Source organism: Schistocerca gregaria, chromosome 8, assembly GCF_023897955.1.
Source record: "Schistocerca gregaria isolate iqSchGreg1 chromosome 8, iqSchGreg1.2, whole genome shotgun sequence".
Lineage (NCBI taxonomy): Eukaryota > Metazoa > Arthropoda > Insecta > Orthoptera > Acrididae > Schistocerca > Schistocerca gregaria.
The window spans coordinates 180,277,399-180,299,072 of record NC_064927.1 but is presented as its reverse complement, the minus strand read 5'-3'; positions in this window follow the sequence as shown (position 1 = coordinate 180,299,072).

The window sequence follows — 21,674 nt, the reverse complement described above, 5'->3', positions numbered from 1 at the left end:
TTTGCAGCTGGAGGTACGGTTGTGGCTCCGTCTACGAAGCCAAACAGTCTATAGTGGCAGTATCAAGAAACTGATCTTTCTTTGGAAGAAATGTGTTGGTCACCTGGGTGACTGTATTAAGAAATAAATATGTAGACATGAAAAATAACGACGTAGGATGTTAGTAACACTTGTTTCATCTAAAAATCCTTAAGAGTATGTTCGTAAAAAATTTGGATTTATTACCTTTCAGTGCGTGTAATTTGATATAGGCTTTCTTGCAGGATGACATCCCTAATCACGTCTCAGTGTCACCAGCCATTCAGCAAGCGAGACTTCGACGACTATATCCATATGCAGTGCAGAATGTGTAAACAACACTCATGCTCATAAATTAAGGATGGTTGCAGAATGTGGTGCCACACAATGTGGCACTACACAAAACTGGCGCTAACAGCATAGGCACATAGGGAAAACACACGAAACAGATCTGTAAGTCCATGGTAGTGGTGATAAATTGAGAAAACTGCACTAAACACATGTTCTACAAAACGCCACTGTTTCCTTCGCATTTACCCCGACATCAATATGGGATATGATCACCATGCACACGTACACAAGCCGCACAACGGGTTGGCATACTCTGGATCAGGTGGTCGAGCAGCTGCTGGGGTACAGCCTCCCATTCTTGCACCAGTGCCTGTAGGAGCTCCTGAAGTGTCCTATGAGTTTGAAGAGGTGCAGCGATACGTCGACCGAGAGCATCCCAGATGGGCTCGATGGGGTTTAGGTCTGGAGAACATACAGGCCCCTCCATTCGCCCAAGGTACCCCTCCACGATGGCATCTCGGTGGGGTCGTGCGTTATCATCCATCAGGAGGAAACTGGGACCCACTGCACCCCTGAAAATGCGGAAATACTGGAGCAAAATGACGTCTCGATGCACCTGACCTCTTACAGTTCCTCTGTCAAAGACATGCAGGGGTGTACGTGCACCATAATCCCACGCCACACCATCAAACCACGATCTCCATACAAAATATGGTTGAAATGGCTCTGAACACTATGGGACTTTACATCTGAGGTCATCAGTCCCCTAGAACTCGGAACTACTTAAACCTAACTAACCTAAGGACATGACACACATCCATGCCCGAGGCAGGATTCGAACCTGCGACCGTAGCAGTCGCTCGGTTCCGGACTGAAGCGCCTAGAATTGATAGGCCACCGCGGCCGGCTCCTCCACACAGGTCCCTTTCAATGACATCATGGGGTTAGTATCTAGTTCCTGGTTCACGCCAGACGAAAACCCGGCTAGAATAACTGTTCAGACTATGCCTGGATTGGTCCGTGAACGTAACCTGGGACCACTGTTCCAATGACCATGTACCGTGTTCTTCACACCACGCTTTACGGGCTGTACAGTGACCAGGGGTCAGTGGAATGCACCTTGCGGGCCTCCGGGCGACTAAACATGTCTGTTCAGTCGTCTGTAGACTGTGTGTCTGGAGACAACTGTTCCAGTGGCTGAGGTAAGGCCGTGAGCAAGGCTACCTGCAGTAAAAGTTTGGTACATCCTGTAATTATCGTGAAGCACAAACGAAGTAGTCGTCCATTTTGACACGTACATTATTATTTGTATTTGTTCATTTAGCGTATGGAAAATACAGACGTAAAAAGCGATGATACAAGAGTTAATGAGATGGTTATCAAGTATGTGCGTAACAGACTTGCATAGTACGAGTACTTTAGTAGTTCTAAACAACAAATATTTTTATTTTATTTTCAATTCAATACAAACGTGATTTGCAATTGCTAAAGATCAAGAAATTTTTTAGTGATTGTTTTAGTAAGTAATAATTTAGAAAATATTTCAACTTCGATAGTCCTCACATCAATACGCGTAGACTGGTTGAAATGATCATTCGTCTGAGGTGGCCTGCATCGCGTTTGAACCACGCTGTTTCTAAAAGAGTTGTAACGTATTACCACCTCATCTCTCCGTCGGTGCAAGTGCACTAGCTATAGCTACGAAGATGTTATTTGAAATATAAACCGTATAACTTGATAATTTCACATTGCTCAAATCACTCCCCAAATATTAAGTATATTGAAGGTCATTTTACTTTAAATTGAAGTGAAATAAGCGATTTTCTCTTGAATATATGGAATAATAGACAGGGAATCGCTGTGGAATTTCAGAAAGAAAATTCCGTTTTGTACAAAGCAATGGTTGATCCAGTTCTGTCGAGTGGGAGTGAGATACAACACATATGAGGTACAACACATATGAACTCCACATTAAGGGGTTCGTTCACTAGGAACAAAGTAAGTGCTGTGTCAAACAAATCACACATGTAACAAGACTCTCTAAAAATTCTGTTCCAAAACAATTTTTTAAGCATCCAGAGAAAATCATAATACCAGACGCTCTAAAACGAAGTGCAAAGTTAATTTAAAACAGGCTAGTTTGCTGATGATGGAAATAGTGATGGCACTGTGTCAGATATATCATTAAGCTATATTACATCTAGTAACATCGTTCCTTTATTGAAACGAATAACAGTAAGATCGTAAATTGTAAAAGACGATCGTTCTCCTTGCAAACAAATTATAGTCGAGACATTCACCACTCGTTTAAAACACATTTATTTGTTCGACGTCTATCTCTGATTTATTTAAAGTAAAATGTTATTGAATTCCCAAAAATATTCTGGCAGTTTTTTGTGGTAGTAATTAATTCAGCTTCCCTCTTTTTCGGACCATTGTTCAGATCGCTCGTTTAAATGGGTGGTGGAGAGAAAAATGGAAGTATGTGACCCGAATCGCTAGCCGCAGTTATTGGGGACTGGCAATTCACCTGCACAATAGTATAACGGAAGAAATCGTTTAACGACAGTCAGTCAGTAAAAAAACTTCCACAGCCCTCCGCCCCACGCTTCACATGATGAAGCTATGGAGATGTGATTGCCAATTGGATAGAGTGCACTTGGGGTTCTAACAATACGAACAGGATTGGCCACTCAGCTATTCACGATGAAAGTGCGGAAGAAATGACATGACCAAAGTTTTAATGCAAAAATTAGAGCGATCAGACTGGTATTGTTCCCGGTTGGAGATAACAGAGGAGTGAGTCGTAATTATTATTGTCGTCTTCCGTAAAGATGAAAAAATTATATTGAACGGAGGAAGAAAGACGGAAGGAGAAAAGGAAGAAAGCAAAATTAATTTTAATATCCAGTAGTAATGACGTCACTATGTACATGGAACGGACTCGGAATAAACAATAATAGGTACAGAAATTCGTGTTAAGAATTTTGCTTATGGTGGTAATATGAATTTCTTAAAACAGTTAGGTGGGTTGACGTGGTCACATGACAGAAAGGAGATGTCTTTGGGCGTGAAAAAAATAGCACTTAAATCTCTCTGTACCATCTCTGATGCCTATTATTTTATTATTGAGGTCATTTCTGTATGTAGGTTGGCTAGAGTAAAATAAAGTATTCAGAGGAGAAAGTTATCGATTGAAATTTCGTGAAAACCTCGCCGCAACAAAAAAAAAAAAACCATATTTTAGTGATTGAAACCCCTACTCGCTTATCATATCCCTGAGACCCTCCTATTTCATGAAAAAATAAGCCACCCTTTTTTGCATTTTTCCGATGTCCTCCTTCAATCCCATCTCCCATGGATCCCATTAGTTTTCTTTGGTTTGTCTTCCCCACAAGATTATCCACGTGATATTTCCAGTATACACTGTTCGCAATTGTAATTTCTAGGTATCTATTTGAATTGATAGCGCCGGTCGGAGTGAACGAGCGGTTCTAGGCGCTACAGTCTGGGACCGCGCGACCACTACGGAGCAGGTTCGAATCCTGCCTCGGGCATGGATGTGTGTGATGTCCTTAGGATAGTTAGCTTTAAGTAGTTCTAAGTTCTAGGGGACTGATGACCTTGAAACGTCCCCTTTGAACAATTATACATGACTGTGTTTGTCTCTGGTGTTGTCCCATTGTGTCTAACTTTTGAAGATTTTGTTCCATTGTGTCTAACTTTTGTAGCCTTTGGCCCATTTGTTGCATTAACTGTAATAACAATGCACTGGTGTCTGAAACATATTCCCTTTTCGGCAGTGAAGTTGCACCGGTAGCATGCACATTTTGACAAGCAGAAAATGTGTCTTGACTTATTTGAGAAAACGGTGAGGACCCAAAACCTCAATCTGCAATATTTGCAAGATTGCGTCCTGTCATTCCCGATTCCTGAGGAGGGCTGTTACCGACGGATCGATCGATAATGCTTCCCTGTTCACTAATTGTTTAACTGTCTACACCATTGTTTGCCGCCAGCTCCATTTCCCTATGCACAATTACCAAATTACTATATTGAACATTAGTTAATTCATTACACGGTGGCGCTAACACACTGCTTTCGTCTTCACTGTCATTTCTCAGTTTACTTTGGAGCCTAGTATTACTTTTTTCACACGCCATAATTGTCACAATATTTCACACGATAACACAGAAAAGCACAATTTGAAAAGCAAAAATAAGAAAACACATTAACATAGCACTGAAAATAATATCTAGTTAATCGCAAGCGCAGCTGCGAAATACTTGGTGCAAATGTACATGCATGCCACAAATGTTTTAATGTACAACAATGAAAGACTGCAACTGCAAAGGAGATTCTCTCTACAATTATGCGCTAGCAATAAACAAAAGCTACCCTAATTACACAAACTACAAGAAAAAATCAGAACATTCCAGTGAGGTATCGTCGGCTAAGGGTCGACATGTGAAACGACCCCTTAGAACAATTATACATGACTGTGCTTAAAGTGACACACAATATTTTTAGCGCAACGCAATCTGACTTTCAAAAATCGCTAGAAAAGAATGGCCCTGACTAACATTAACCTATAAGTTTCGCAAATCACTTACCTCACAAAAATCTTCGTAACTAGAACTACTGCAATACAGCGAGCGCCACTACTTCCAGCTAAATAAAAGATTCAAACTACTGAAGGCACTAACTACTGATAGGCACAGTTAGCAAAAAAAAGATTCTGATAGAGAACAAACAATGTATTTAACTTAATAGTGTTAAAAAGTTATATATATATATCGGTTCATGACATCCAGTCTTACAAATTTACATGTCCAGATCGTCCGCTCTCAAAATTCCGCCATCTCTCTCCCCAGATCCACCACCGCTGGCGGCTCGCCTCCAACTGCGCAACGCTACGCGCTGTTAACATCCAGCTGCCCAACACTACAGTGGCAGATAAAAATGCAAACTAGCCACAGAATGCACACAGTACAGCAAGCGATTTTCATACAGAGCGCTACGTGGCGTTACCAATAAGAAACATAAACAGCCTACTTACATAGCCACCATGCTTCCCACAAAAAATTTTACAAATTGTTTTGTGCACTGGCCAATAAATTTTTGTTAAATTTGTTTCACAATTGCAATAATAAAGAAATCAAATGCACTCACTTACTGACAGAATGTTGGTAAAAAGCTAAAATTCTCTCACAGTCCATAAAGACAGTCCTGATTGTTCATCACAGTAAAATAGCAGTGTTTTCTCAAAGTCTGAGCAGTAAAAGAAAATGCACACGGAAGTAGTGGATTTCCATGCACACCAAAGTAGTCTACATCTGCATCTACATCTACATGACTACTCTGCAATTCAGATTTAAGTGCTTGGCAGAGGGTTCATCGAACCACAATCATACTATCTCTCTACTATTCCACTCCTGAACAGCGAGCGGGAAAAACGAACACCTAAACCTGTTTGTTCGAGCTCTGATTTCTCTTATTTTATTTTGATGATCATTCCTACCTATGTAGGTTGGGCTCAACAAAATATTTTCGCATTCGGAAGAGAAAGTTGGTGACTGAAATTTCGTAAAAAGGTCTCGCCGCGACGAAAAACGTCTATGCTGTATTGACTTCCATCCCAACTCGTGTATCATATCTGCCACACTCTCTCCCCTATAACGTGATAATACAAAACGAGCTGCCCTTTTTTGCACCCTTTCGATGTCCTCCGTCAATCCCACCTGGTAAGGATCCCACACTACGCAGCAATATTCTAACAGAGGACGAACGAGTGTAGTGTAAGCTGTCTCTTTAGTGGACTTGTTGCATCTTCTAAGTGTCCTGCCAATGAAACACAACCTTTCCAACGGAAAGATAGTGTTGATTCTTGACATGTACACAGGTAATGTGCCACAACAGAACAAACCCAAAGCAGAGTCATTCGAAGTTTTGTAGAATATTGGTAGGTAGGTCATCACAGAGCAGACCCACTATAGTCTTGGTAGAGAGTATGGTATTGGTGGGCCATCAGAGGCGCAGACCCAGTGCAGCCCTTGTAGAAATAATGGTATTGGTGAGTCATCAAAGGTGTAGACCCACTGTAGTCCTTGTAGAGTTGGCTAGCAGCCATCTGCTGCGACTGTGCAGATGCACAATCACCATTGAAGAGTCTTGCAGAGAATATAGCAAGTCCATGAATCACCACTTGTGCACTCACAACAAATTTTTTTGAAATGTCGTTAGAACGAGCAGTGCTGTTATCCAGTCCCTTGCTGAATTATTAACACACGTGCAAACACTAACGGTCCTCTTTTTTTCAAATATTGTGCATATACTATGACTAACTGAAATGTGTGCACTGAAATGAATGCTTACAAGTTACTTAATTTGATAAACTGATGTCAATTACAAATTTATAACATGAGAATTCAATTACAGAGATACAGAAAACATCATTAAAAACATAATAATACAGATAACATTTGTAGTAATAGATGGTTTACAAAAGAATAGAAATAAACATGTACATCAGTGTTACAAGAATTATGACACAATTACATACATAAAAGATCAGAATAAATTTTGTAACATCAACTTCACATACGAGCATTAAAACAAAACTGAATAAATAATGTCTAAACATCTTTACAAAGTAAATAACATATTATCAGAAAAATTCTACAACGTAAATCTTATTAGCTAAACATATAAAGACAGGAAAAACACAAATTCACCTAGCATAATAACACAAAAGTACAGGACAGGGTTTGCTTTCAGTGTGACATTTGTTGCTGCAGTCCAACCCAAAACTTCATTCTGTAGATCTTTCCTCATATTTCAACATTTGTTTCCACCAAAAAAATCCTATCCAAGCATGCTTTCTGTATTTATATGTTCACATATTTCTTACCTCATTATTTATTTTCCATTATCTTACCTCATCATTTATTTCCAAGAAAATCCTACCTATACCTGCTTTCTGTAATTTTTCGTATAACTTCTCAATGCACATCTTCCAATTCATCGCAACTCATTCTCTTATATAGTCTACCCCCTCTTAAGCTAACTTAAATCTACTGAGCTCACATGCTAAACTAAGGGACGAGGCAATGCAGCAGCACACAACATTTAATACAAACAGCAATGAAAAAAATGGAAATTGTCAAAGCAAGCAGCAGCAAATGTAAATTAGCAGACCAAATGCAACATTACAATTAATATGAGCCAATGTGCAGCAACAAGAAAAATAAATCAGTAGTAAAACTGGCTTAACAGAGTAATGCAAAGTGACATTCAGTAGCACTATGCATGACAAACAGCAGCAGCAATTGCTATAACTTATACCTAAATATGGAAAAACTCAAGCAGAAAAAATATTACACTAAAGACAACAATGCAGATAAGGGAAATGTCTATTCACATCTTAATGTCTATGTAATTAAAGTGGTGCACCACAACTTATTCTACAAAAAAATATTACCAAGTAGTTGAAAAGAAAATCATGTATGCCAGTCCTGTGAAGGGAAATGTCTTTTTGCGCTCCTTCGGTTTTTTTAAGTAGGTCATAAAGTTATTATTTACTGGATCTGTAGGCATAAAAGATCTATATGAGTACATCTATAAAATGTTATTTTAACCAATGTTGCAGTGCAGCTAGAAACTAGATATTAAACAAAATGAGCAAACTCTCTACTAGAAAGACAATAGAAGTAAAATGTTTCTCGTCATTTCACTAGGCATTTTAGTAAATATCATAAATTAAGAGTTTCCACAGTATAATCATATGGTTTCAAGTTTGAGCGTGTCGTATTTGCGATGCTTTCTACAAAGAAATGCCGATAGCGAGGATAATGGCCTTCTTTTTCTCCACCTGTGCCTCTGAAAGGTACACACTAATGACTTTTTTCCAGGCGACTGTCGCGCAGCTGGGTGCCCACGACGCATTACGTGAAGGTCACTTAACTTTCTTACCGAAATATTTACGACACCAGTTTGCACTACGGTGACAGTCTCATATAAAAAATTTCACACGTCGAGAATTTGGATTGCAAATGTGTAGAAACAAAATCCTATGAATATAACAGTGTGCAAAAAAATTTTCGCCTGTATTGTGATGCATTCATTCATTTACACACATTTCATAACACTTAAAGTACGATTCTCAGCTTATTGATCATAAACATACCTCAACAGCATAATATACATCGTCATGGTAATAATAACATCATAACAGATCAATCACATCTCATAATCGTTGCAGCTTCTTTGAATACTTTCAAGACCTTCAATAAAGTCATCTACCTCCAACGTACTTAAAAAATCATGATCCCTTACCAAATACATCATTCAAAGCTCTCATAGTATCACAATAGTTCCGAAAAAATATGAACAGTTCACAAAGTACAGACAAAATACAATTTCATAAGTGTGAAGCTCTCCAACTGTGTACCTGCGTAAACATCTGTCACTGATGTAGTAAAATAAATGTTTGTCTCACCCAGTTAAATGATCAGATAGCTGTGTAATTTATGTGTTAGATAAATATGGTACCGATGTGTTACGTTGTATAAGCAAATACGATATTAGCTAGGGCTCCTTGTGCTTGCCAAACACATGATACACAAAGTAAGCGTGTAATCCCGAGGATTAATGTAATTATACCCGGAGGTGTTACAGATTACAGCAATGGAATGAAATGTATCACGGAAAACCTTTGTATCATTGTAATTCAAAAATCTTTAAAAATAAGTACAAAATTAATCCCTCAAATACGTGTACTGTAGCGTTAAACAATGCGTCTTGTCGTAAGATAATCTCTGTGGAAGTGTCGTAGTTATCATCCTCCGAAAGCTAAGTTCTGCAGAAGTCAATGTACTTACCTCGTGATAAACAAAAGTGAATTGCTTTGCGTATAGATATCTTACTTATTACGCTTATTGCCGTGATGAAGAAAGTACTGTGCTGTAACGTATTGTTGTGATACGGAAAAGGCTATCTCATTGCAGCTATACAACAAAAGTTACTACTAAAACATGTTTTCCTTTCCAGAAGAATTCAGAAAAACTGTGCAGATAAAAAACAGAAACATCGCAAAAGCAACATTGTAAATTGTCACTCATTAGTAGCGTGATAAAATCGTGTAGCGGTCACATAAACTAACCACTGTGTCATCTGGTATCTCACAGAAAGTAATTGAAATCCAGAATGAATTTTCAAGTAAAGCAAAATGTTGCATTAAAATCTCATTAGCAGTACCTGTATATGTTCTAAGTATGTAAGACTGATAGTCGTTACGTAATCGTACAACTAACAAGCAAGAATTTACAAATAACAACACTGTGTCGTCTGTTCACTAAAACAATGCATTCGTAATTTCTGTTTAAAAATGTTCCCTAGGTTCTAGACTGGATAGTTAACTTCAAAACATTGTTGCATGTTAACAGATTCAAATTGTACTAGTAGCGTGAAGTGAAAAGTTTTATGGCAAAGACTAAGTTAAAAAACAGAATATCTTTCAATAAACGGTTTTACATGTGAAATGTGGTGTAAACCTTTACCCTTTCTAGTACACAGAGCTTTAACTTCAAAGTAATTACCATGTTGTATATGTCGATAAGAAATGCTGAAATTTTTCTCAAGCTTAGCGTCTATGTTATTTTTCGCTGAGCTAGCCGGCGCACGTGGCTGCCTGCGGCGCGAGTCATTGTCTGTTTCTTTGTTGGCGCGCGCCGTTATTGGGATTAGGAGACCTAACTTCTACCAATTCACCTTGTCGAGAGGGCCCTGCCCTGTTTGAAACCCGCCAGTTTCCGATGCAATTCAGGTCTGTCGTTACGATCATATCGTCTGTCGTCATGTCGGTAGATTCCATAGTTTCTTTCATGTCGGTCACGTGGTGGAGAATTTCTCCTGAATCGTAACTGCGCGCTGGACTCTTGCGTCTAAAGTTATTCTGTCTCCCTTGATAATAATTATTTTGGTTCCCATATTGTCTTTTTCTCTGATTGTCACTACCGCGGAGAGGTGATCTTTCCCTGCAATTATTACTATTCTGACAACGGTTGTCATACGGTGTCTGTTTTGGTCACGATTTGTGTTGTGAGAATAGCCTTGTCGTCTCCAGTTATTTCTTTCATCGCGGAATTGCGATGGATGTGACCTGTCATTGTTGCGTTCCTGTTTTCGCGTTCCGCGATTGTCAGTGTCAATTTCTAGTTTTTGTAAGAGTCCCTGAATAGCTTCAATGTCGTCTTTGCATCGTCCTGCCAAAATAAAATGTCGTAAATGTTCAGGTAATTTATTAAGCAAATGCGGATGAGTTCTGAGGGGCTGTATGGGGTTGACAGGTACTGATTCTTGTGCAACATGTCTAAGAAAAGACTAAGAAAAATTATTTTGGCTGCAGCGGTTATTAACCGGCATTACTGCAATCCAGTTAAAATGCGTGTGGAACAAGGCGCGGCACCCAAGGAGCACCTGTTTCCCACCGATTGCCGGCCTTGGTGGCCGAGCGGTTCTAGGCGCCACAGTCTGGAACCGAGCGACCACTACGGTCGCAGGTTCGAATCCTGCCTCAGGCATGGATGTGTGTGATGTTCTTAGGTTAGTTAGGTTTAAGTAGTTCTACGTTCTTGGGGACTAGTGACCTCAGAAGTTAAGTCCCATAGTGCTCAGAGCCATTTTAACCATTTTTTCCCCCCACCGATTCAGGCTTTTGATTTTCTGCTGACGCAGAACACACGGAATACTTTGTTGTTTACGTTAACTGCGTGAGCAGTCCAGTTCACTCAGAGTAAGGATACTGCTTCAGGGGACAGTGTGACCGTTTTGTCATGAAAGTATTTTATTGCGTACTAGCTATACCCGGCGAACTTTGCATGGGGGCTTAAATAAAAAGAATAAGATGCAATAATTTTAGTAGCTGTGTGACCGGTTACGAAGTCTCGTAACCGGTTGGCTCTAACTAGTATAAGCATGCAATCTGACTGCTTAAAATAAAAATAAAGAATGACAAGGAATTTCCATTAACACAATTGATTAATTAAGTCCCCTGCAACTATAAAAGCTACGAAACAACAAAGCACAAGTGGAACTGTTTTGTGTGTGGTAGTGTGACTCAACGTACATGTATCTGGTTAAGTTCTTTCTCAAAACGACAAAATATTTTAAACACCTTTTACAATCAACTAATTGAAAAACCAAAAATACTATAATTTCACATAGAAACCATACTTACAAGTCTAATAGATGAGCACGAGGCAGATGCTTTGTTGACTGTACCTGTGACCAAGAGGCATTGTCATTAAAGAAAACTGTAATACCTTTCCACCTCATTATATATTGACGAAAATTTTCCATTACACCAGCATCATAAATCAAAAGCCCATCTCCTTTCTCAAATCCACTGTGATAATTGTAACATCTTCCATCTATACATTACACCAACCGAACATCATTTTCTCTCTCTCCCAACAGAACAACTGCACTCGACATCCTCTGAACTACCACTGCCCTCGACATCCTCTGAACTACCACTGCACCAGTGAAGGCGGCGGAATAATAATCTTTGGCGCAATATCTAGCGCTGTGATTCAGTGTAGCCGCCTTTCAATTTCCTTCCTCCTCTCAAAATTTTTATATGTTATAGCTGAACCGGCAAACATTGTTTTGCCATATAAATTATCTCTAGTGTATAAGAATAGTGTATACGTGTAACTCAATGTGTAAGTGTAACACAATAGCCGTTGTTGGCGGGAGATCGTGGCAAACAATAATAATGGCCGAAAGCTGTGTATACATTGAGAAATGGCTTACGGGAAATGTGGCAGTATCGGCCGCTATAGTTATAGCGATTCTACGGTAGATCACGCGGATTTAACAATTGCAGCCGATACACGGCTGGTCCATGAGCATACAAACATTGCGGCAATTTCGTGTCGAAACGTTTTCGCCAGCGTTATGAATAAGGCCAAGCGCACATGCATCAATTTTTATCGCACGTAAAAATATTGTACAATTAAATTCTTTTAGAGGAACAGAGGAGAGCATCGAAATTTCTTTGTTCCACTAAAAAAATTTGATCGTACGATATATTTCCCTACGACAAAAATCGATGCATGTGCACTAGGCCTAAATGTCGGTTTGGCGAATGACCCGTGCTAGCTAGTTATACTTCTCGGTCTAGTTACGTCGATTCAAAGCGGGATATTCGGGTCGTTTCTTTTGGTACATTTTCTTCAGTTACAGATCTGTCGAATAGTGAAAGGCTATCACCTAACGGGGCTAAGTAGTCAAGTGATAACTGATCAGTTATAGACCGTCCGCCCCTGGTAGCTGCCTGCTCAGCGCAACAGAATGTCAGTCCTAAGGGCCCGGGTTTGATTCCCGGCTGAGTCGGAGATTTTCTCTGCTCAGGGACTGGGTGTTGTGTTGTCCTAATCATAATATCATCATCATTTCATCCCCATCGACGCGCAAGTCGCCGAAGTGGCGTCAAATCGAAAGACTTGTACTCGGCAAACAGTCTAGGGGTTGGTAGTAGAAAGGTGAAATTTTAGTGTTGTGTGTATTTTTAATGCCACATCATAAAAAATTAAAATAAAAAATTCTGTCCAAAACATAAGAAATTTTTTTTTGGGGGAGGACCACTCTTATCACTTAGGGGTACGAAAAATAGATTACGACCGATTCTCAGGTCTACCGAATATACATGTAAAATTTCATCAGACTCGATAGAGCCGTTTCGGAGGAGGATGGCAACTAACACTGTGACACGAGAATGTTATATATATATAATGATTTCGTCATAGGTGTATATTAGCCATTTAGAATCCTAACGAAGATACAACGACATTTAAAAATATAGGGGGGGAGGGGGAGGGCCCTGAATAAAAGCCAACCTATCTCTATACGTCACGTACTTGCGTACATTGCACAGTAACTCGCCAATTGAAAAGGTATTTACAGGATACGCAAATTTGCGCTCTGGCTCTTGTAATATCAAGCTACAGTTAACTACCGAATAGTAAAAGTTGGTAGCCCTAAAATCGCAGATATCAGATTAAAGATTTTAACAATTTAAAACTGATTGCGTGATTTCACTTTGAGAAGGTTTTCTCTCACAATCTGGTTTATATTTTGAATATGTTTTTCTTGTATTTGCTATTTGAGAATTTTCAGCTTGTAACGACATTTGAATCGAAATACGGATATTGGTGCGGAGGTGGAGGGTGGATGGAGGAAGATCTATTCATAGGGGCGAGAAAAATGGACAAGAACAGTATGGACTCTTTATTGAAATAGCAACGAGTTGCACATCAGAAATTTTATACAGTTTACCGGTTTCAGGCACCTCTTGTCCTTTTTCACAATGCTATTAACTGTGCAGTGTGTCGAAACCTTTCGCAAAGTTTGGTATTTTTCAACTTTGTTGCTCTCTGGTTCAACCGCTGGTTGTGTAGAAGTTCTCTGGCAATGAGGCTTGTAGTGCGAATGTGGTCCTCGAGGCGACGTGGGTCTGGCGGCAGAGGAATCTTGAGTTAGCGGCGGCACAAGGAAGGTGGCGAGCGGGGCCCTGTGCTGGGAGCAGCCCGTCTATGTGCCGGAACTCGACTTGGCCGTACCTGGAGTGATAGCCCGGTCTAGTTGTAGTTGGTACCCGTTGTTTGGAAAGCTGTAATTTCGAAACGACCTCGCCTTTTGCATGCAAGAGCGCTTCGGTTGCACAATACCGATGTTGCTCGAAGGAAATCGGCGGCTAAAGCGACGGTTGGAGTTCTGTACACCCGTCACTACGCTGTCGCTGCACCCTCGTTACACAGACACCCCAGTATTGGATAGCTCCACCTGAAGCTGAGTAACCTTATTATTGAGAACTTGCCCATCAGGGTGTTTTAGTTAAAAAAAAAGTCAAATGTGTGGGAAATCTTATGGGACTTAACTGCTAAGGTCATCAGTCCATAAGATTACACACTAATTAACCTAAATTATCCTAAGGACAAATACACACACCCAAACCCGAGGGAGGACTCGAACCTCCGCCGGTACCAGCTGCACAGTCCACGACTGTAGTGCATGAGACCGCTCGGATAATCACGCGCGGCGGTGTTTTAGTTGCTCATGTTGCAAAATTGAAATTGGAGTCTGCGATTGCGAGGCGCCATTAGGTCCTCTATTTAGTGACCGCTCGTGTCGTTTGTTTTAACTATTCATGTTACAAGGTTGTCATCGAGTTTGCCGTGGTGGAGCCAATTATTTGTATACCCGTGTGGAACTGGTGGTAACTGATTTATGTTTCAGGTCTTATCACTCCAATTTAATGATGTGTGCAATGTACTTCCAGGAAGTGTGTGCAAGACTGACGTGTGAAATAAAATAAGATGATAACATCACGGCTCCGTAAACCCACTGAGGTAGCAACGGATGGATTCTAATGCTACGGATTTGTTCGTGAGTTAAGTAATTTCCTTTCGTAATTTAACAAACCACGCCTCTTAATTTGGCGTTCATCTGAGGAAGTTGCACCTAAACCTGTTTGAAATTGTTCGGTACTCCTGTCCATTAAATGGGCAAATTTTAAACTGTCGAAAGCGAAAAACTGGCGTGTTCAAAACTTGTGGTAAGTGGTTCCCGTTGTAATATGTTGTCTTTCTCAGCCGCGCGTAACTAGCCGAGCGGTCTGAGGCGCTACAGTTATGGACTGTGCGGCTGGTCCGACGGAGATTCGAGTCCTCCCTTGGCATGGGTGTGTGTGTTTGTCCTTAGGATAAATAAGGTTAAGTAGTGTGTAAGCTTAGAGACTGATGACCTTAGCAGTTGAGTCCCATAGGATTTCACACACATTTGCGCATTTTTTTGTGTTTCTCAGGTGCTTTTCTTAAATTGGGTTTACCTAAATTCTGTTTTTTGATTTGAATTACTGTCAGTTTGTTCTTATAAATTTGGTTAACGATACTATATACATTTTTGAAATAGCCTCGGGCATTTTAAACTTTTATCACAAATAGTTATCGAGCTTGAGTTGAAACTTTCGACTAATGTTATAATTGTTGTTGCCCACTACGCTATCACCAGTATTTCGCCCTTGATTTTGGACCAGTGTAAAAATTATAAATTAAGAGCGAGCCATTTAAAGAAATATATATAAGGGTGTTGAACAATATGATTTCTAATAATTGTTCAGTAAGGATTGCTTGTTGATAAATTTGTTTTAAAGGACGTCTGAATTCGTGTTATCTCGGCACCTAACCACTCCTTCCAGCTCCTACCAGAGCAATAACTATCCCATTCGTGCCACAACAATATGCTGCAAGTTTACTATTTTTGCATTTGCAACTTATGCGATAGTTAAAATCTCTTTATGAAGGGCACTTTTGTGCAACTGGCTGCTCATTATTTCAATAAACAGATGATGATAATGATGACATTTGGTTTGTGGGGCGCTCAACTGCGCGATTATCGTCGTCCGTACAAATTCCCAATCTTGACACAGTCCAGTAACTCCATTTTCACGAATGATGATGAAAGATGCGGACAACACTAACACCCAGTCTCCAAGCGGAGAAAATCCCCGACACGGCTGGGAATCGAACCCGGGACCCCATTATCCAGAGGCAGCAACGCTAGCCACTAACCCGCGAACTGTGGACTCAATAAATATAAACGCAGTTGCTGCAGATAAATAAAATACTAAAATTGGAATAATTAGAGATTTCAATTGTGCAGACGAATGCTAAACATCAAAATAAGTTAATTTTGCGTAGGAAATACGGTTAACAGGATTCCTACTGGGAAAGCAAATGTCAGAGTACACTACCGAGCGAGGTGGTGTAGTGGTTAGCACACTGGACTCGCTTTCGGGAGGTCGACGGTCCACACCCGCGTCCAGCCAGCCTGTTTTAGGTTTTCCGTGATTTCCGTAAATCGCTTCAAACAAATACCAGGATGATCCTTTGAAAGGGCACAGCCGACTTCGTTTCCCATCGTTCCATCGTTCCCTAATCCGATGGGACCGATAACCTCGCTGTTTTCTCCCCTCCCCCGAATCAACCGACAAGTCGGAGTACTGTGATCAGAAGTATCCAAATAACTATTCATGGGCATTAATATGAGTTGTGTTCACCATTTGTCTTTACGTCGGCTTGAGCACTGATGGAGAAACTGCCAGTGATGTTTCTGAACGTCTTGTTCCTCAAGAGCGAAGTCGACGTTCATTCCAGAGGTGTTATGTTGAGATCAGTCCATGACTCGGGGCGCATTCAGGAATGTTACTGACCACAAACCATTGCCTCACCGATGCTGCTTTATGACAGACTGCATTGGCATGCTGATACAAACAATAATTGTCTCCGAAATTTTCCCAAAATGTACGCAGTAAACAATACTGTGAAACGTGTATGCTTTTGACACTGTCCACACAAGCGGCTTGTACTGAAATTTCGTGCTTATGACAGAAACGTCTCAGTTATGTGTCTGGATTCGTGATTTCCTATCAAAGAGGTCACAGGTCGTAGCAACTGACGGAAAGTCATCGAATAAAACAGAAGTGATTTTTGCCGTTCGCCAAGGTAATGTTATAGGCCCTTTGCTGCTCATTATCTATATAAACGATATGGGAGACAATCTCCCATCTTAGGTTGTCTGCAGATGACACTGTCATTTATAGACAAATAATGTCAACAGAAAATAAAAAAAATTGCAAAATAATTTAGAAAAGATACCTATATGGTGATAAATTGGCAAATGACCCTGAATAACGAAAAGTGTGAGGTGATCCACATGAGTGCTAAAAATAATCCGTTAAATTCCGGTTACACAATAAATCAGTCAAATCTAAAGGCCGTATTTCAACTAAGTACCTAGGAATTACGATCACCAACAACTTAAATTGGAAGGAACACATAGAAAATGTTGTGGGGAAGGCTAATCAAAGACTGCGTTTTATTGGTAGGACACCTAGCAAATGTAACAATTCTACAGAAGAGACTGGCTACACTAGCCTTGTCCGTTCTCGTTTAAAATAATGCTGCGCTGTGTGGGATCCTAACGAGATAGGAAGGACGGAGTACATCGAAAAAGTTCAAAGAAGGGCAGCACGTTTTGTATTATCGCGAAATAGGGGAGAGAGTGTCACTAAAATGATACAGGATATCGGATGGACACCATTTAAACAAAGGCGTTTTTCGTTGCGGAGGTACCTTCTTACGAAATTCCAATGACCAACTTTCTCCTCCGAATGCGAAAATATTTTGTTGACGCCGACCTACATTAGGAGAAACGATCATCGTGATAAAGTACGGGAAATCAGAGTTCACACGGAAAGATGTAGGTGTTCGTTCTTTCCGCGCGCTACACGAAAATTCTGAAGGTGGTCCGATGAACCCTCTGCCAGGCACTTGAATGTGATTTGCAGAGTATCCAGGAAGATGTGGATGCTGATATTTCCACATTAAATGGTTCGTACGGGTACCACACCCTAACTAGAAAAAGAGTCCGCCACCCTAACATCACATCCTACTTACTCCGCTGTTGGCACCTCACATGATGACAGGAAATGTGGATACTTTCTATCGGTAGTGTATGTCAAACCTTCGGCGTAGTTGCGGGAAGTGCTAGTGAAATGATTAATTCCAAAACGTAAAGACGGATGATTAAAAAAATGTACTAGTGCACATATTCCTTTTTGCGCGCGAAATGCAGTGAGAGTTGTTCGTTACACAGAAGTCGCAGGCAATTTGCTCTCGAACCTGAATCTCAAATTTGTTTCGTGATCGCATTACTATTAAGCGAATACCTACCACGTTTGTTCTCGTCCATTAAATTACTTGGACGTAACAAAATTCCATAAGAAGATTCATTATGGTCTGAATGAATACATGTCTCGGAATTGCGACACAGTTTGCTGACCGTTGTGATTTCACACTGCATTACAGGACATAAATTGACAGTTATATCGCCTGTTTCGTACAGTTCCGTGCGTTTAAAAATTTAGATCTTGAGCCACAAAGCCAGGAATTACGGTACGGCCAGTAACAATATTCCAATGTGATGCAATGAATTTGATTATAGCAGTATAATCTCATTTGTATGACCTCTGTGTGAACTGATATCCTGCCTTACATAGTGCACGGTACCTCATTTTACTTCCAAAATTAGTTCGACTTTTGTGTTGCCCGATAACTATTCCTGATTAATTCTGAGCTAGTGAATTAACGTATTGGTGGCTTCTTTCGTGTATCACGCCTACTCTTAGACTTTGAGACGTGGCCCATTACTCGTGACAAGCCATTTACAAAATTGCCTGACACCATTTCTGACTTCTGATGGCGTTAGCATTTTCTTTTGAGTCATCTGCATCGCTGTCTTGGTCGATACTTCGGTACGGCATTTAAGGTTCACGACCGGAGAATACGGTATTCTGTTGGCTCCACAGAAATTCAGACAACGGGCTTGAGAAATTGCCGGGGAGAGCCGTTCTCTGCTGAGGCGTTGGAAAAAGGAAAAGAACGCCATCTTGGCAGCGTTGTATCCGCACCCGCCACTGAAGGATGAGTCTGCGAGTATTTTATTTCTGAAAAGCAACTGCTGCACTCTAGCAGCCACACAGGTTCTGGTAAGAACACCGCATTATATCACTGCAAAATTTTCTGTGCGCTCTGTCCCCAACACACGCTGCTCACCTCTAGGCAGTATGTGACTTGTTTAATTAAATACAAAATTAAAGGTCAGCAGCATAACAAGTAGTTCAGTGTGAGGTCACTGAATTTCACCCGCCTACCCGACACTCCACATGTCCGTTTTTGCGGAATGCAGCACAGAGCCGTCGTGGTATTACGATAGTGACGCAATGGTGAGGTTGCTGATTCAAGTCCTGGCATGGAAAACAAAATCCTACTCCGTAATTGGCCGGTGAGGTGGTGGCAGCTGGCGTCGTACCGCTACTGAAGATCAGACAGTGCGCGATGGCCCGGCTTAAATCGCAAACCTCCGTGCAGTTGGATCATCATTGTGCACAAAACGAGTAAATTCGACTAGGAAACAAATACTGAACTCTCTGTACACAGCCCGCATCTCGTGGTCGTGCGGTAGCGTTCTCTCTTCCCACGCCCGGGTTCCCGGGTTCGATTCCCTGCGGGGTCAGAGATTTTCTCTGCCTCGTGATGGCTGGGTGTTGTGTGCTGTCCTTAGGTTAGTTAGGTTTAAGTAGTTCTAAGTTCTAGGGGACTGATGACCATAGATGTAAAGTCCTATAGTGCTCAGAGCCATTTGAACCATTCTCTGTACACATTTACAAAGAGACACATCATATGAAAATAAAATCAATGACTACTAAATTCAGTGAATTTTTGTTAATAGTAGCGGACAACAAGCGGACAAAACTTATCTATCGAAAGCAGACCCAAAAAAATGCTTAGACAGATGATGCATTTTCTTCCACAAGGCATCAGATTTTCAAACTCATCTCTTACAGATAAGAAATATTCTTAACTCACTCAGAAGTAATAATTCTTCTGGATGTAGTGCTAAAATATTTTGTTAACTTGGTAGTGTCTCCATTGAGATACATAACCCAAGGTGTATTTCTTAAGAGACTCAAGTATGCAATAGGGACACCAATAAACAGAAATGGATAGAAGTCAGTGACCTCTAATTATAAACCGTATTAATCAATAACATAAAAAATATCTATCCACATGGTCTTTTCGCGCTAAGGTGGATAAATAATTTTAAGATAGAAACCGGCCTGGTCCACTCCAGTTCAGATCTAAAGATAACAGAAAATAATTGAACTTCGAAACCAAATAAGCAATAACCTTTATCACACGTAAAATACCATAAAAAACCAACTTCAACAAAACACAAGCAAGAATTATTCTACCGGATTGATATCCTCATTTCCGTTTTCTCAAAAATACTATAATATCTTGAGAAGTTAGTAGCTACAGATTTCAAATGAGAATTAATTTGGTTGAAGATAAGTGATAAATGAGGATCAACTATAGCAATCGGATGCTTCTATAGCTCACTAAGTCATTAGCAGTATTGGCTAAACATTTGAACGGAGAGTTTTCTGGTCATGTTGTAGTCTTGGGTGGAGATTTCAGTTTGCCAGATTTATGCTGGAAGATTCAAATATTTAAGGCAAGTAGCCGGAGAGGGAATCAAGTGAACTTATTCTTCACGCAGTATTCTAAAATTACCTGGAGCAGCTAATGAAGTAATCATCTTGTGAAACCAATGCCTTATATCTGCTGGTCCCCAACAGGCCTCAGTTCACGAAACTGTAGAACAAGGAAACAGCCATTGGGAGGCTATTACAGCAACACCAAAATTCATCTTCGGGACTGAAAATTTTTAGGATCGCTGTCAAAAGTTCAGGAAAATTACACGGTATATGCCAAGAGAATGACAATGACAGTCGGAGCATACTTTTTTATATAATTTACAATCTTGATTACTGATAAGGTAACAACTTAATTAATTGTCTATTATGTAACAGCGCTCTCTCTGCCTCCCTCCCTCCCTTGCGTCTCTTTGCTTCCTTTTTTTCATTTTTTTGGGTTGAGGTGGTGGTAGTCAATAGGTTCCTGAGCCTGTGGACTCCATTTTATACTACCTAATGCCTGACCAACACCTATACCGCAGGCGTCCAGTACTTTGATCAAAAATCATAGTGAAATGCATTCCGAAGCTGTGAGTAGCCAGGAAGAATAACAATTTTAAAGTAAGTAATTGCTCATCACTACTATTGCTGCAGGAGCATGAGCCTTAGCAACTGGGGTTACCGATGTGTTATAATGCGACCAGCAGCAAACACAGCAATAGCAGTCTGCACTTGAGCTCCTTGAACTGCTGGTATTCGATCGAGCAGCGGCACCAGTGGCACCATCGAAACTGCAGTCAGGTAGTGCAAATACGAGAATGGTGTTGCTGCTCTTCACTGGGCCATACAATTCAACAAGTTGCGTGGGGCTAATGAAAGACAGAGATATTGAAGTTGTTGTCGACATAGAGAATGTGCCTTAAAATTGTACTAAAGTTGTAAGGTGTCAGGCAAATCCAACACCTTCCATGAAAACCCTGACATGATAAGCAAATCCGGCAGTATGTCACATAGCTCCGAATAAATCCTGACATTAAATTAACCAAAGTAATACGTTCAACGAGTGAGCAAATGGAATACAACAGACTAACACAAGAACGCCTAAATGGATGTCATACCTTCCCACCATGAAACAGACGCAGTTCCAAGGAAAGAAACGAGAAGCCGGGAGCGGAACCGTGTTAAGCTAGAAAGCCCTACGTTAAGGGACAGACACCCACGTCGCCAGCCAACCATCAGGACCACCCCCAGCCCATGTTAAAAG